We start from the raw sequence: 12,596 nt of genomic DNA on the forward strand, positions 1-12,596 counted from the left end.
GTCACGCGACAGCGCTCCCGGCCGTTCTTTGCTCACTCAACCCCTCCCTCCTCGCTCAGGGAGACGCATCGCGCGAAGCGGCCTCGTTCTCGCGAGCTTTCCCGAGTTCCTCCGCTCAATGTGTCCTCCCGTTTCTCCCTTGTCTTAGAAGTTGCCCGTCGCAGGGGAAAGGGAGGCGCGGGAAATTCAGGAAAAATAAGATAAAGGGCCTCTAGATAAAACGGGGGCGGGGGGGGGGGTTTGCATTGCTCTCTCTCTCCCACGGGAGGCAGTGAAGGTACTAAACTTGGGTGGCTTTTAAAAGAGGGCTGTGCAGATCAGTGCAGGATAAGCCGGCTATTGATTTGTTTTCAGCCGCATTCCCTCCGCCGTCAGGAATCAAAGGAGCGCTTGTGCTTGGCTTCTTGTCAGACTCCTACAAATTGGCAGCCCAGAAAGCTGTTGGGTAGAACGTGTGGCTCGAACCCACGACGCTGGGATTTAAGAGTCTCATGCTATGCATGACCTATGCAGTTGGCTGCTTTGAAAACAGGATGCTGGGCTGTTGGCCTAATCCAACAATGGAACAGCGGTCGCTGGTGTCGCTGTGGTCTAAACCACTGAGCTTTTTGGGCTGCCAATCAGAAGGTCAGTGGTTCAAATCCCCGCTATCCTGTTGCCTCTGTCCCAGCTCCTGCCAACCTAGCAGTTCAAAAGTATGGCAGCGCAACTAGATAAATAGGTACCACTATGGCGGGAAGGTAAACGCCGTTTCCATGCAATTCTGTCACTGTGTTCCCATTGCTTCAGAAGCGGTTCAGTCCTGCTGGCCACATGACCCAGAAAGCTGTCTGTGGACAAATGCTGGCTTCCTCAGCCTGAAAGGAAGATGAGTGCCGCAACCCCAGAGTCACGTTTGACTGGACTTAACCATCCAGGGGTCCTTTACCTTTTTTATTTCTCCACAAAAACATACAGTATGCCGCCACAAACGACTTACAATGCCGTATACGTTATTCTTACTGTAAACTGCTTTATTTACCGTATTTATTTGTTGTTGTTTTGCAATCAAAACAGTATATAAATTTTGTGAACTAAGATAAACGTACCCACCCAGAAGTAAATGCCACTTTTTCAATGAGTCTTATTCCCAAGTAAAAGTAACTACAGGATTGGAGCCTAGAATTCAACATGACTTTCTTCTGAGTTGGCATGCGTATATTTGCAGTGAATAGGCATATACAGTATAACCTGCACTGATAGTCATACTCAGAGTAGACCCACTGAGGTCCATTTATTTTACAGGTCTGCTCTAAGAGTAATATCTGATACCACTATGCAATCATAACCCCACTTACCTTGGAGTAAGACCTACTGAATTCAATAAGCCTTACTTCTGAATTGGGTTAGGGTAGGATTGAGCTGTGAATCTGAAAGAGCTGCAAGATGGGAAGAAATTAAACATGCAACAACAACGCAAACATATGTGTGTATATATATATTTAAAAGTGAAACTAAAAGATGGATATGAATGCCCATTAATTTCAGCAACACTTACGCACCTGCCATTGTGGTAAAACCCTCCTTAGCAGGATGATATATAGATTACTGAATCAGCCTGAGGTAAGGGTTCAGCCCCTAGCGTACTTTGGTAATCTGCCAGTCCTTTTTTAATGTTTGGGCTGCTCCTATGTTCCATTAATTTGGACTAAGTGAGGGCAAGGGGAGCGACATCACAAGGGCAGGCTTCACCTCCAGCTGGATAAACAGACAATAACAACTCTACAGTGTGCCTATCCATGTATATTTGAATGCAAGGAGAGATGCCAATGAATACAAGCGAGGCAGGGGCAGAGCCTCTCCCCATCCACTCCTGGGCTGGAGGTTCCCTACCCATTTCATAAAACCCAAGGGTTAGATCCAACATTAGTTGTATTTAGAGTAGACCTACTAAATCAACAGACTTAGTCGTGGGCCTGCAGGGCAGCAATGGGCCATTGGATCTGGTATAGCTCAGCCCCTCAGACTCACGCATACAGAAGCAGACACCAGTTCTGTGGAGGAAACCTTACTTAGAGTGTCTGTGCTACCAAATGAGCTGCTGGTGGTGATAAGGGATGATAGCCACCTCATCCTAAGAGCTTTTGAAGAGGCCACTTTTCTCTAATATTACTGCTTTGAATAACTAGCTAACTATTTAATATAGCTTTGAATGAATGACTTCGCTCCACTTGCCTGGGATAAGGGGATATTATTGCCTTTTGCGGCTGACACACAATCTTGATTCTAGCAAAAGCAGCAGCACAAGATTCGGTTGTTAAATAATTTGCCATTATCTGCTGAGTCCTGTCTCTTTTGCTGTGGGGGCTCTTTTTTCCAATCCTTGGTAACTGCATAAAAACTCGTGTCAAATAGAACCTCAGTGAAGGGTAAATTAAATTAAAACTGAACATCTGGGGCTCAATCTAGTCAAACAATGGCAGACAAAGTGCCCATGCATGGAGTCCCACAGAGCTAAGACTGCCTTCCACCAGCACAAGTACTCGCTTTCCCTGTTGCCATTCACTGTAGTATCCCACCTTTGCACTCATTGGAAAGGAAATGAGGAAAGCAGAACTCTGTTTAGTTTTGTGAGATTCTGCACATGTGTGCTGTGTACCGAAACCCCTTTTTTTAGTCCTGAAAACTCATCTGCAGAATACGTTCTCCCCTCTCCCTCGGCTATAAATAATGCCTCAGGTTTTTCCCAGGAGCCACTGTTTTAATTGTTTCTTACTCATTTGACAAAAAACAAAACATGTTTACGATTCCCAGATGTCCTGTATTTGAATGGAACAATCTTTGTTTCTAGAAGAACGTAACTCCATGGGACACAACACATTTTTCTTTCCATAGACCTTCACAGTGCCAATGCCACACCTCCACAATATCTCCTATTGATGAGTTTTTTACTTCTCTCTCCCCCCACTATCCAAATAAACATGCATTTTGGTGTTAATTGCAATGCGATTCTACAGCCAACACCCTGAAAACCAAACCACAAAATATTAACTTCAACTTTAAGGAAATGATACACACACACATACACTATTATTTTGATTGGGTGAAGTGAAATCTGCAAGGTTAAGTCATTTAAGTCCATTCATTTCAATGGGCTTACTCTGAGTGCAACTTAGTAGGATATCACCCATTATTTCCCATTTTTAATAGCTAATCAATGATGTAAGCAACATCTCCAGTCTTTCTAGTAATGGGACTGGCAAGGAGCTTTACTCAAACTAGCTCAATCTGGAATGGAAATGGATGGAGGCAGCAGAGTTCATCTGCTGTGCCTTCTGTTAAGTGGAAACAGTTGCCCTTTGAGCCATATTTTGTTTAAAAACCCAATTAATAGGGGTGCTACCTGCCGTGAACTTAACAGTGATGAGTCCAAATAAATCTGTTACACAGAGTTAAACTAGGCAGAGGAGCACGCTAAGCCCTGTTGAAAAAGCTTTAACACCCTCCCTCTCCATTCATAAGGGGATTGCCAAATGGGGGTGACATCACCAGCTGTCAATTGGACGGCCCCCTTGGGTATACACAGATGAAAGCTGTATTGCACTTAAGTAACAAGACATGACAGACCATGTGTGAGTGCTAAATAATTTATACTTCAGGCTATGTACAGTATACCACAAAGCCAAACTGAAGACATTTTGGCAGCTTGGGATTTAAAACAAAACTAATTCTATTCTCCCTCCCCCATCCCCCCCCAAAAAAAAGAGGGGGAGAGAAAGCAGGCAAGTGCAGTGCAAAAAATAAAAAATAAACTAAGTGGATGAATTTAGAGGTTAGAGTCTCTTTGGGTATAAGTCCAATAAATGCTTGACAAGTTGTGCCAAAATAAGGCCTATGCTGTATTTTAATAAAACTATTATAGTTGTGCTCTTTTGAACTCTTATTTTTGAATTCAGCTATGGGTGCTTCTGCACTGCCTACTCATTGTTCTACAAATCGACGCAATTTTTCATGCTTAAGCATGTGCATCTCCTAATTTCCATCACGTCGGTTTTTCACCTTCAAATCATGAAATGCTTTGTAGACAAAAAAGGATGTGATTGATAAATTGGTAGTGCTACCTGTAGTAAAAAAAATACTTCATTGTTATTATTCTGTTGCCCTTTGATGGGGGAAAAGGATTTTTTTTTCTGTTTTGCATATAACAACATAACAGGTCGAATGAAGAGGATTAATTTAATTAAATCCTGTAACTATGAGGGAAAACGCAACTATTGGCAGGTATGTAACAAATTTATCAATTTTTGACCAAAACTCCCATCAAAATAAACAAAGCAAATAATGAATCCTTACAAAATGGTGTAGGAATAGAATTTGCAGGAAAATCCAAATCCATCCTGGATTTTCATTTAGGAAGTTGCTACCCTCCGGATGTTTTTCCCCCTCCTTCAATGGGAAACAAAACCTTATTCAAAGGATTAAATGAGATGGCTATTCTCTTTGTTTTGCAACTTCAGTCAGAAGTCTTTTCCTCTGACAAACAGCGTTTTCAATTAATACACTTCTAAAACAGGAACTTTGAGGAAGTGCATGCCTGTGATAAGAAGCAAAGAGTATTTCTTTTCCAAAAGGACTTCACACAAAGAGGCATCCTTTTTCAATTAAAAGGTTGATAACAACGGAGGTTTAAAAATCACGGTTCTGAAGGGCTATTCTGATAAGAAGCAAACCACATTTTGTGCTAAGCTGAGATGAGCGGTGCATTTAAATTGGAGAGAACCAATCTCATCAACACTTTTGGTTGCTATGAATTTCAAGGTCTTTTTAACAGAATTGGGAGCGGGGGACTCCAATCTTATATTTGGAAGAGCAGAGTTAAATCTAGCAATCATTACTTGAATACACACACACACACACACACAGTGTGTGTGTGTGTGTGTGTGTGTGTGTGTGTGTGTGAAATATGTACAGCTTGAGATGTTTTGAAAATGTTCCCCATATTCTTTCTATAATACCAGGCGGTTCCCCTTTTGTAAAATGCTGGAAATATTTTATCCTACTAATAAATTCACCAATTCATCTTAATCTCCAAGAAAATGTAATATGTGTTCTTCAGTTTCACTTACAACACATCCCCCAAAGTTTTTCTGACTTGTGATAAGTCATATGTGAACATGTGTACAGTTCTGGTTGCCTCACCTCAAAAAGGATATTGTAGAGTTGGAAAAGGTTCAAAAAAAGGGCAACTAAAATGATAAAGGGGATGGAGCAACTCTCCTGTGAAGAAAGGTTGCAGCCTTTGGGACTTTTCAGCTTGGAGAAAAGGCAAGTTATAAAATTATGCATGGCATGAACAAAATGGATAGAAAAAAATAATTTATTTCTTTTATAACACTAGAACTCATGGGCATGCAATGAAGCTGAATGCTGGAATATTCAAGGAGAGCGCATCTTCTTGAAGGAACTGAGATCCTGGATGCTTCTGAAGCCTGATAGTGGTCTGCACCCTTGCCCCTAATTTCATTTCTGCATCACATTGGCACTGCTAATGCAGCAGTCTGACTTCACCCCTGGAGGCATACTCCATTGCCTTTCAAGGCAGATGGAAGCCAACAACAATATAACCACTCCATATGTCTTTTTGTTTTTCATTAATGATGGTGGCAAGGTGGTTATATTGTTGTTGGCCTCCATCTGCCTTGAGAGACTTTCCTGGAGCCCAAGCCTGGGCAGTGTGTAGGGAGATCTTGGGCCGCCAAGACAACAAGACCCCCCTCTCAGCCTTGCTGATGTGGTCCAGAGGAAAGCAGAGCAATACATCTAGCATCAGCTTGGCTGCAGGAATTGCCAGAAGGAGGCGTACAAGTCGCCATCCAACCATCTTAGGGACTCCACTCCAGATTTGTGTGGGGTTTACTCCTTAGCGTTTTCTTCTTCTGAAGATATCCCACAAAGCAGCGGAGATTTAGGTTCGGAGTTTTACTTCTCCTGGATGTACTACCTTCCCAGTTTGAAGAGCCCCATCTGCCCCTCACTTTCCTCTACAGCACATGCAGAAACCACCTTCTTGACCTTTGAGCCCACTATTGGTCTCATCCGTTCAATCTGCTGGAGCCAGTCTTCACATGCAGGGGAAGTCCCTAACTCACCGGGGGGGGGGGGGGAGCAGGTTGAGATTCATTGGCTACCCTTACCTGGTTTAACTGGCCAGCCAAAGCTGTTTCCTGGGATGTTGCCGATATCACATGCTGACAGCTTCCAGGAGCCACAGAATGGGGACCAAAGGTGGACAAACTACCTCAGAAGGAGCATGATGTGTCCCCCAACAAAGGTAACAGCCCTACTGTTATTGCATCAATGACATTACCAAAACAAAACGACCCAGCAGTCTGGAAGGGTCCATAGTGATACCACCCTGTTCCTTAATTTTATGTATGCACAAATTCTTTGGAAGTGTATGCATCAACTAATAATAAAAAAATTAAATAAGTCATGTTGGTGGCTCTTTCAGAAAAGCAAAGCAGGTGCTCAAGCACAGAACGATAAACACTAAAAGTGGTGATGCAGAGAGCTAAGAAGCAATATCTAAGATGTACCGGTAGGTTATCACATTTACAATATACTGGAATAATTGTGCAAAAAGAAGGGGGCTGCTGTTGTTACCAAAGCAAACCTAAGAGGTCTTTTTGTGTGTGCTCAAGACTATGGGATGACAGTCACACACAAAGGTCTCGCAGCAAGAGAACTGAGCGATTCCTGGAGGAAATAAACGTTATCCTGAGAACAACAGCTGAACCAAAATCCCATAAGCCAGGAAAAACAGCTACACAATTACACTAACAGGTGGCTGGTTTCAAAACAAATTTCAAGGTCTGACAGCTCTGTGCACCTGCTATAGGCTGCTTTCTTTTTAAGGGGTTGAGTTTGGCATGATCCATACATAAAAACTATGGTTTGTATTAATAAGAAAAGCCACCCCTGCATTCGAGAGACGATAAATGTCTAGAATTAGCCAATAGGCAGTTTCCCTAATTTTACATTCTGTCTTAGTGCAAAAGTAATGTTGGAGCCAGAAGTTGTTAGTGTCAAATTGAGGGATATAATGAGCAATTTCTTTCACGATCATGAGCACCAGAAAATTAATCCCAGTGTTCAGGACAGGCAAAACTATAACAAGGGCTATTTAATTCTGAGCTCAATATCTGAATAATTTTAGGGCAAATTTAGGATGTTTTAAAAGTTGTTATTTTAAATTTGGGTATGCCTTTTCTCTCTCCAGTGCAACTATAGATCAGGGCACACTTTCTTTTTTGTTTCTGCTTTGGCTGAGGAATAAAATTGTTTTACCCACTTTCTCAGGACTGTCTGGCCCCATCACCTGGCATCTTTGGGAAGGTGCTGGGGCCACAGCACCCCATCAGGAGCCATTGCCTGGGGCCCCACTTAAAAAAACCCACACTACTCAGTGGTTTGAGCAATGATCCAGCAGTTGGGCCCAGGTCCCATTTTAATTTCCCACAACTCCCTAGACCAATAAACAGCAACATGAAAGGATGATATGATTTAAATCATAATCTGGGCTGCCATACCAAATGAGTTTATTAAACAATACAATTTCTTAAACTTCTTCTTAAAAGCCCCCCCCCCCCCGTTGCCAATATCTTGTCAGTGCTTGAGAAGTATTTGTCCCTGTTTCCCCTCAGATCCAAGGTTGTAACTTCATGTAACACTTTGGCCATTGCTGGCCATGCCATTAAAGGTAAAGGGTCCCCCTGACTGTTAGGTCCAGTCGCAGACAACTCTGGGGTTGCGCGCTCATCTTGCTCTATAGGCCGAGGGAGCTGGCATTTGTCCGCAGACAGCTTCCGGGTCATGTGGTCAGCATGACTAAGCAGCTTCTGGCGAACCAGATCAGCATACGGAAACGTCGTTTACCTTCCCACTGGAGTGGTACCTATTTATCTACTTGTACTTTGATGTGCACTTTGCTGGCCATGCCATTACCCACTGTAATTACCCACACTGTCATTGTCAGGCATTAGCCAAAATAAAGGGAAAAGAACCATCTAAATTAGCCCTGCTTGAGGCAAACTACACCCACCTGCCAATCACCTGATGTTATACAATGTTAGGCAGGAGACAATTAAAGGGATATTGTATTTCTGAACTAAGCATTAGGACAGACAATAAGTCCTCTATGATAGTAAAAGGTGGCAGAGGAATCTTTTATCTCTGATCTTAATGCTAAGCACCTACTGTTGTTGGCATGGAGTGCACCTTCAGAGGTGTGTGAAGTCAAACTGTTGGGAGGTTGCAGCACCTTCTGTGGCTGTAGAGACCAATATGGGACAGACATGTTTTGTTGCAGCTGGGGCAATAGAAGGTTGTGCTAATGCAGATGAACCATGGCATTTCTTCTCTTTTCGCTCCTCTCAGTGGTCATTCCTCCTCTGGTCACTGCTATGGAGACACGCAGAGGCACCAGCCCTCTGTCTGCCTGCTCTTGGCAGTAAAAGGCAGCATTTCTCCCCATGCCCACACCAGCACTGTGATTGGTTAAAGGTACTGTGAGAGGTAAACTGCAATGCCCAGAATTCTTTGGCAGAAACTATAGAAAGCAGAGACATCACCTTGCTGACAAAGGTCCGTATAGTTAAAGCTATGGTTTTCCCAGTACAGTGGTACCTCTGGTTACGTACTTAATTCATTCTGGAAGTCTGTTCTTAACCTGAAACTGTTCTTAACCTGAAGACCACTTTAGCTAATGGGGTCTCCTGCTGCAAGAAGATCAAACCTATCCATTCTTAAGGAAATTAGCCCTGAGTGCTCACTGGAAGGACAGATCCTGAAGCTGAGGCTCCAATACTTTGGCCACCTCATTGGGAAAGATTGAGGGCACAAGGAGAGTTTGACCAAACTGCGGGAGGCAGTGGAAGTCAGGAATGCCTGGCGTGCTCTGGTCCATGTGCACCTAAAAATGTACTTTCCAACTCGCTGTTGGAAAGAGTCCACATATGTTAAAAGTGTTTGCAAAATATACAATGGTTGCATTCCGACATTGCATTTTTAGGTGTACATGCTAAGGGCCAGTTTGTACTTATGCTTATCAGTAGTAAAGTATATTTAGTATTAGGCTGTCAGTCTCTGCAGTATTGAGATATTCACATTTCTTTGCTATTTAAAGCAGGCTGAATGCAGATTTTTTTCCAAAGTATTTTGAATACTGAATTTGAATTAGCTTTCTGACGTTGCCCAAAGCATCTAGAAAAGCATAAGTGGAACTGATCCCAAGAGTACATTAGGCTTAAAAACCTATTAAGGAAACTTAACTATAAGCTAGTAATGTTTATTATTCATATAATTTGTTCACAGACCGGAAGACCAGTGCGACTGAACCAGAGAAACGTGAATTAGAGAGATGTAGAATTCTTCAGATCTGCAAAACTATGGTAGTCCTCTGTGATCTCAGGAAGGATTTAATTCCTTGAACTTAAATTCTACTGTATTGCAAAGGTCACTGTGCAGTCATCAAAACACTTTCCATTCTAAGTGCTTGGAGCGCTTTGTGCTTATGAAGGAGCTTGGCTTCTTCCTGTGAGATGTCAGCACTTCCTCTGGTGGTGTTGGGTTCATAGCTCCCTGAGCCATTAGGATTTTGGAAGTATTTCTGTAGCTTTTGGCAAGGGGAAGAGTTCCATCTCCTCAGTTCACACAATTATGAAACGCATATGCCCAGGATAAATGATCATTCCAGCCTCATTACCTGAACAGCTTGATGAAGTTTGTGGAAGATGGGACAAAAATTAGAAAAACAGGTGGGGGGGAAATGGTCCAGGAGACTTGATGTAAAAAGTACATGCTGCACAAATGTCTACTTCTGAATATCATGCTCCCTAGGGTCTATTGAACGGCAGAGTACTATTTGCATATGCATTTTGAATTAGCTTGTTACAGGTCAGGAACTGCTAAAATCATACCTTACATTTAACGTGTGTGTGTGTGTGTGTGTGTGTAAAAAAAGGGCAACAGGACAAAAAAAGTACACCTTGAAGAAGAACTATACAAAAACACAGAACACAAAATGAGTAAGAAGCAAAATTACTATAAGGGCATACCTACAACTAACACCAGTGGGACAGGGGAAAAAATGTTTGAAGGGCATGAGGAAGAGACAAAGCGCCAAAGTAAGTTCAATAATTTCCCCAAACAAAATCATACTGGGCTGTAATGAGACAACCCATTGTGTGAGTAGAATCTACCTGAAGTGCTGTGAATGCACAGAAAACATGAGGGATATGGTTTTCTTGGAGAAGCTAACTCATGAACTCAAAGTCACCATAAGATTTTATAGTCATAAGGGAGCCCTTTCTTTATCTGACATGATGATGGGCTTTTAGCCTGTACTGGATTCTGGGACACCTGCACTTTGATACTAGCCTTGTTGCTCCTCAGGAGAGATTACACTTTACTTGACGTGGTTTGGCTCACTATGGGAAGGAAATGGAATAAATAGAACTGGAAGTGCCAAGGTCACTTTTAATAGCACACGAATTACTTCTCAACAAGCTTCACAATTGCTTTGTTTCTTCCTCCCTGTAACATTATAAACAGGCATCGTCAAAGAAAGCTAAAAAAAACCACACAAACACAAGGAAGCTGCAGAAGCTCTTAAGAAAGGACAGAAGTTGGCCAAAAGGGTTCACTGAGAATCCCACATTGTCCAGCAAGTGTATTTTGAAGTGACGTCCAAAAGGCTGGCTTTGTTTTTTTTAAAGAGGAAGCAGCTATATTGTCTGTATTCCTGTGCTTTAAGCACAACATAAAACACATTGGAGGTGTAAATGCTGCGTGTAATTAAGGCTCAACGTTGTGACAACAGAAGGTTTTTTAAAAAGAGTGATACACCCTAATGAAACAAACAAACAAACAAAGCCTAATTCAGCATGCATTTCCCTATAGAATTCAATCCTATTGATTTCCATGAGGTTCCCAGACTCACAGGTGAATCTATTTCAATGCTGGCCATGGGACAACATCTTCCGCTGCACCCAAGGACAGCAGGCTGGTTTAGGGGGCACAGGGAAGGCCATGTAAAACACACACTCCAGTACCTTGCCACCACTCACTCCCTGTTCCCCTGCATCCTCTGTCATGGGTGGTTGCCTCACTTTGCCTAACGGTAGGGCCAGCCTTTCATAAAATCTGCGAGCCTTACCCACCTCCTCCCAGTTTTGTCTGATTGTGGCAGTCCCTATAAACTTCTGTGGAGGGTGTCATCACAAAAGGATACCACAATAGGGTATCAGGTTCTTTTTGCCCTGCTGTGTCAGTCAAGCACTGCTTTATGTAAGGGTGTGTAGTATTTAAAGGAACCACATTATCTTGCAGTTCCTGAAAGAAGCATCAAATATAAACCAGATTTATAAGGTTCAGTAATTCACTGAGCTACATGAACAGCATTGGCTCGTTTTGTTTTCCCAAATGGCAAAGGCTGGCGAAATGTCATTTAAAAGGCCTCTTTAGCACCTTACCCTTTGGAAAGGATTCAAGGTTTTTTGTTGTTTTTTTAAGGGTGACCTTTAGCTCACTATGTCTCTAAAAATGTGTGACGGAGGAAGGGATGCATTAAAAGAGATGCTCCTCGTGGTTGTTCTCATCTTCCCACCTGCCATTCAGTCACTTCTTACAATTGCTGCATTTGTTATACAGGACTGAGAATCGGGAATCTGATTCATGCCATTGGCACTTAAGTTTTTTAATGCACTGGCTGCTGCTTTGTTATTAACTCTTTTTATAAGGTTCTGTTGGTGACTGATCACATCTTCAGTTAGCCCTTCCTCGCCTGCGAAACGCTCTTTCTTTTAAACCCGAAGTTCACATGTCCAGGGCCAAATACTTTACATCACTTACCATGGTCCAGTAATCCTTTGACCACTCTGATGTACTAACAGTAATAAAAGGAGAGAGGCGAATGCATACTTTAGGGAAAAGCAGGGACTTGACTCTTCATTCATCATTATCAGCTTGAGTAGAAATTATCCCACTTGAGTTCAGAGCTACTAGCCACAATGGCTATGCTCGACCTCCACTGTAGCAGGCAGTATGCCTAGGACCCTCGTACTTATAGCACTGCCTCTCTCAGTATGCCCTGCGGAGGACCATAAATAGCAACACCCTAGAGGTCCCGGGCCCTAAGGAAGTCAGATTAGCCTCAGCCAGAGCCAGGGCCTTTTCAACACTGGCTCCGGCCTGGTGGAACGCTCTGTCTCATGAGACCAGGGCCCTGATTTCTTTCCGCCTGGCCTTTGGCTTGGAATCAACTTGATCCCTTCCCCCTCTTTCCTTTTTCCTTTCTCCTTCTGTGATGGAACTCTTATTTGGGGACTTCCCTGGCTTTTTTCTGGCCCGCACAGCACCAGTCTGGATAGTTGGCCTTGGTGAAGATTTGACGTTTTCATCCCCCCAAAGTTCTTGATTTGAGTTGCTACTGAAATGAGGCTGCATTTTAATGCTGTGCTTAATCTTGTTTTTAAGTTGTATTTTAATCAGTTGTTTTTACCTGGTGTTAGCTGCCCTGAGCCCACTCTTGGCTGGGGAGGGCGGGGTATAAATAAAAT

The sequence above is a fragment of the Podarcis erhardii genome (genome assembly GCF_964252035.2).
Source record: "Podarcis erhardii genome assembly, chromosome: 1".
Lineage (NCBI taxonomy): Eukaryota > Metazoa > Chordata > Lepidosauria > Squamata > Lacertidae > Podarcis > Podarcis erhardii.